Source organism: Hordeum vulgare, chromosome 2H, assembly GCF_904849725.1.
Source record: "Hordeum vulgare subsp. vulgare chromosome 2H, MorexV3_pseudomolecules_assembly, whole genome shotgun sequence".
NCBI lineage: Eukaryota > Viridiplantae > Streptophyta > Magnoliopsida > Poales > Poaceae > Hordeum > Hordeum vulgare.
Window position 1 is genome coordinate 316126715 of NC_058519.1, and position 5281 is coordinate 316131995.

Genomic DNA, 5281 nt, shown 5'->3' on the forward strand with positions numbered 1-5281 from the left:
AAGTTCATACTCCCTCCGTCTGTGATCCCTCTTTACAACAACTCTTGCAAGGACGCGATAGTGGCGACGATGTCGGCATGTTACGCGCACGTGTTGGAACCTATGTGGTGAGCCCCAACGAAGGAGGTGGTTCAGGCATGGTTCGACAACCTGACGGAGGCACTGTTAGGGATGATGGGCCGATGATCAATGTCACCACCAAAGCGGAAGTTAACTTCATGGGGAAGTCGGACGTTGAGGTGGGCCTTGGCGTGGGCGGCAGCAGCTCGAGGGCTGCCGCGCTTCGTGAAAAAGAAGAGGAGGAGGAAGCCCATAAAGTGGGGCATGACGAAGACCCGCCAACATAGGGCTAGCCGGAGGAGCCCAACAACGCTAAGGGTGTCGGGGCCGTAGGTGACAAGGTTGTCACGGAGATGGAGCTTGAGGACCCCTTGGTTCGCGATGTCCCTAAGAGAGCGTGCGTGCTCCTCATGGCCGGTATAGGGTAGTTGGTCCATCGCACTCCTCCCCGGAGGTCGAGGACCAAAAGGAGGAGTAATAGGAGGACCCTGCTGCCAATGTCTTTCGGCCACGGGGGACTAAGTGGACTGGCGCCACGTTCCCGGCAAGCACTTCTGGTGAGCCAGCAGGGCATTCCAGAGTGCCTACTCCGCCACCTGCCCCTCCCCCTACTAGAAGGGGATGTTAAACTTGTCGTCTTTCAGCTCGGGAGCAAAGGATGATGAGTAAGCACTACTCCTTTTAATTCTTGTAGCACTCTCGCTTCTTTTCTTGCCAAATCTTGTTGCCGATGTCGATTTTGTAGAGACGAGGAGAACTTTGCACAACAGATGGCTAGGTGGACCAATCCGGCATCAGTAGTAGAGGGCGCGAGGAGCTCGCAGGTGGAGCACGAGCTTGTTGTCGTCAGTTCCCCCGACAACCCCGACCTGGAGGCACCATCCCAGGACCCGGTAGACGCGGGCACATGCATCGGCACCACTGATTAAGCCCCTCCGCAGATGGGGACAGAGCGGCTGGGAGCATCTCATGGCCATCCAACTTGGAGGAGAGCCCCCTGGTGGGAGCTACCGTCGATGTGCTTACCCTTGCCGAAGATGCACTAGTGCATGGGGCCACAGACTGTAGTACGACAATGACAGATGTCACCGCAGGAGGCGAGGTGCCTCCTCGATGGGAGTCCCTGGCTAAGTGTTATTTTCTTCTAGAATCTTCACATATGTTTTCTTGTTTTATCTTCTTGAACTTATTATTAGCCTAATTTTCTACTCCCAGGTCAACCCCTGTCGAGAGAACTCGATACTAACGTCAACATCGAGGTAACCGCCAATGAAGCGATCGAGGAAGCGACTCTGATCACGGCTGAAGAGGACGCCACCCATCGCGGCCAAGGGACACTGGCTAGCAGGCCCTCAAGGGTTCGTCCTTGGAGACGGAGGTAAGTGCCCCGGAGGCATCTGCCCCAGGAACGTCGACGACGGGTCTTTCCTTCTCGCTAGGGACCATAGGCTTGTTCGCCGCTGGTCCATCGACGTTGACGGAGCCAGAGGTAAGTGTACCGGAAGATTGACGATTTGAAGTTCGCCAGCTTCCCCGGTGACGCGGTCTTCAAAGCTTTCTCTGAAGGGACCGGGTGACTGTTGATATGGTAAACACCACTCCCACGGGAGAGTTGACAATCGATGCCCTCGGTGGGAGTGATGAGGCCAAAGAACACGCCATCATCCCCTCCTTGGGCAAGGATTTCCGGAATCTGAAGGCACTCTTTGTTAGGCTGACCATAGTGGAAGTAACTAAGGTAGTATCATGCACTTGGGACTAGCAAACATGCTGATGTGGCAGACAATTAAAGAAGAGAGAGAGGGTTAGAGTGACATAGGTCGATACCGTAACATATTAAATGCTATGCTACTATGTGTTATGCATGTCAATAAATAAGGTCATTTATGATACTACTTTATGATACTATGCACTATGAAGGTAGTATCATACAATAGTATCATATGCATGATACTACTATATGATACTCCCCACTATGACCAGCCTTAGTCGCTCGAAGAAGATGGACCATCGGGAGGCTCTTCTTGCAGCAGCGGAGGATAAATTCCGGGTGCATATTCCCGATATGCAGTCCTATTGTATGGAGAGCCGCAAGGATTTCTCTAGCCAGTAGGTCGAGCTTGCCAAGGCCAAAGTTGACCTCAAAAATCAAAAGGCCGAGGCAAAGAAAATATGGACGGAGACAAAAGATCTCTTCGCCAACACGGAGGCGAAGCAAACATCACGCAAGATCTCGCTATCTACTGGCAAGAGGAGGAGCTCGCCTCTCATGAAAAGGCTCTTGTCCACAAGCTTGAGGCTGGATTGGGTAAGCAAATCTAAGAGCTGGAGTCAAATCAGAAGGACGCCATTGAGAGGGAGCTACCGAGCACGCCAACAAGCTCCAAGAGGCCGTCAATGCCACCGAAGCCGCTCAATCCTCCAAGGCTGAGCTAGAAGACAAGGTACGGCGGCTAGAACAGGACCTCGCTGCTTCTAAGCAGGAGACCTTGAAGCTGTTGGATGACGTCCAGAAGGGGATCCAGGCCTTGGTGGATCTCCAAGTGAGGCTCGCTCACAAGGCCAAGGAGCTGAAGGTTGCCGTGTCAGCCAATGCTCACCGGAGCACGAGGGTGAGTACCCATGAAGGCAGTCTCAAAGTTGTCCAACGCGGGGAATGCAGTTTGCTTGAGGAACTCCAGAAGGATAAGGAATTGCTTTCTTCTACCACAGAAGTCTGAAACAAACTCCAGGAGAGTGTTGGGTTGTGGATGGACCAGCTCGTCAGCATTGCCGGTAGGCTCTCTACCGAGCTTGTAAAGATGTGCTTGGAGGAGTGCACCTTTTCCAACGACACCAAGGAGATGACGAGCGCGCACCTATCCATGTTCCTCACAAAGCTCATCCACGTCTTGGCAAAGTATAAAGCGGGCGGGCTGACAAATTCCTCAGTGGCTGCCGTGAGCTGTGTTATGAGGTCCTCCACAAGGTCTTGCTGAGGTCACCCATCATAGCCCTATTCTATACCTAATAATAAAGCGGCTATTGTTTCCGTTAGAAAACCCACCGCGGCATTTTTGTAAAAAGCCCCTGCAATTTTTATAAAAAACGATTCGGGAACACCAGCCGCACATCCCTTCCTTATCCAGTCCTCCCGACCGCGCCACCAACACTCTCGTTGCCAGCCACGGATCGCACCGCCGCCGCCCCTCTCCAACCACGCCTCGCCCCGCTCATCCTATCCTCCCGAGCGTGCCACCAACGCTCCCGTCGCTAGCCACGGATCGCGCCGCCCCCGCCCCCCCCCTCTCCAATCATGCCTCGCCCCGCCCATCCTGTCCTCCCAATCGCGCCACCAACGCTCCCGTCGCTAGCCATGGACCGTGCCGCCGCCGCCCCTCTCCAACCACGCCTCGTCGAGGCTCTGATTGGGGGAAGACGGTGAGGAGGATGACGAGGTCCGAGAGGAGAGGTTGGAGGGATGGACGCGTGAGTCGAGCCGCCACGACCTCCTCCTCCTCTCTCTGTGCTTGATCTCGATCCGTGTACATCTTCTTTTGGCGCCTCCCCGCACATTCACTCCCACTCCAGATGCAGGTCTTCCTCTCGACGACGACGACGGTGCCAAAGGGCCCCACATCCCAACCGGAAGGCAGAACGCTAGACCCAGATCCCCTCCCTCTGCAGCTAGAGTGACTCCAACCCCTCCCAGTCGTACGCCGGAGGACGAGGCCCTGGATTCCGTCAGCGAGTAGGAGCCAACGGTTGAGGTTGAGGAGGAGGTCTGGGAGTACGTGAAGCCGTCGGAGAAAGCCAAGGTGTATGTGTGCAACCTTCCCTACAACGTCAGCAGTGAGTGCCTCGCGCAGCTCTTGGGTCAGGCTGGCGTCGTTCAGGTTTCCAAGGTGAGCAACTCTTCCTCTTTGACCATCTTGACCGCTGGATGCTAGCAAAAGGTAACCCACATTGTAGATGTTGTTAGCCCGCTGTTGCTATTGTTCCTCTGTACACACATGCACATTTGCCTGATGAAGAAAATGCCTCAAATCATCCAACTTTGATTATGTGTCGTGCTCTTGCAAGAATGAAACCGATACATTCAGTTCTGTATCGTAATGATGCTCGATTTAATGTGGTGGTTGTGTCGTGAAAGTCACATGATGAAGTGTTTATGCACAACTGAAGTTGACACATTTAGTTTTGCATCTATCGAACAACCTTCAAAACTTCTGAAAGAAAAGAGCTGGAGAACCATCCTGTAGGCTCTCCTTTACTCCCAACATATTATTTCGCATCCAAAACTTCTGATAAACGTAACAGGTTCCAATGCAATTTCACTTGCTAGAAGTTATTATTCAGGTTGTCATCATACTATATCAACTTCAAGTTTTATTTTATATGATCTCAAGTAGTCAATATCCGAGCCCGAGCACTCCAATTACTGCAGGGGGAGGATTTCCACAATATCCCTGGGTTGGTTAACCTATTTGGAATATAATTCCCTTGTATGACGTCAAGCATTGTCAACTCTATAACACATTGTATCGACTATCAAGATAATATCACACTTGATTCTCAGACAATAATTGTTTCATGAATTGCAACAGGGTGAACAGATATGTGCGGACCTTGTCATGTGAATCACATTGCTTACAATGATTTCATGATTAAGATCTCAGATTTAACAGTTGTATTTTCTTTTTTTTCGGAGAAGAACAAGATGCAGCTTGTAAAGGTGTGCCTTTAGAAGTTTAGCTAAATAAACCGAATATATCTACTGCAAGTTGGTGTATAGGAAAGTGGATCCATGCATAGTTTTTGTATTATATACATAGTTAACTCAATACTGATTTCCTTTTCTTGATTTGGAGTGAGTGTGTTTGCTTGACTCAGCGTCCGTATGATTGGTCTCATATATGAATTATGCTATTTCTATCCTTGAAAGTACGTAATAAATCTAGAGTTCAGTTTGAGTTATGCATGTACTGAATCCTCATTTTCTTATTTGTAACTCCCATTTGGTAGACCTGATCTGTCACATGCACAACACCAACTAAGGAATCGAAAGGCCTGGAGATGAATGGGGTATTGTGGTTTACCATAGAGAACAGAAAGGTGCACAAAGCTTCTTCTAAGATTACGAAATTATTATAACATGCTGACTGTAAAATAGACTAGTTGTATGTCGGCTAAGAGGATAATATATTGTTTTGCATTAAAATGAAACGGGAACCTTGCTCAT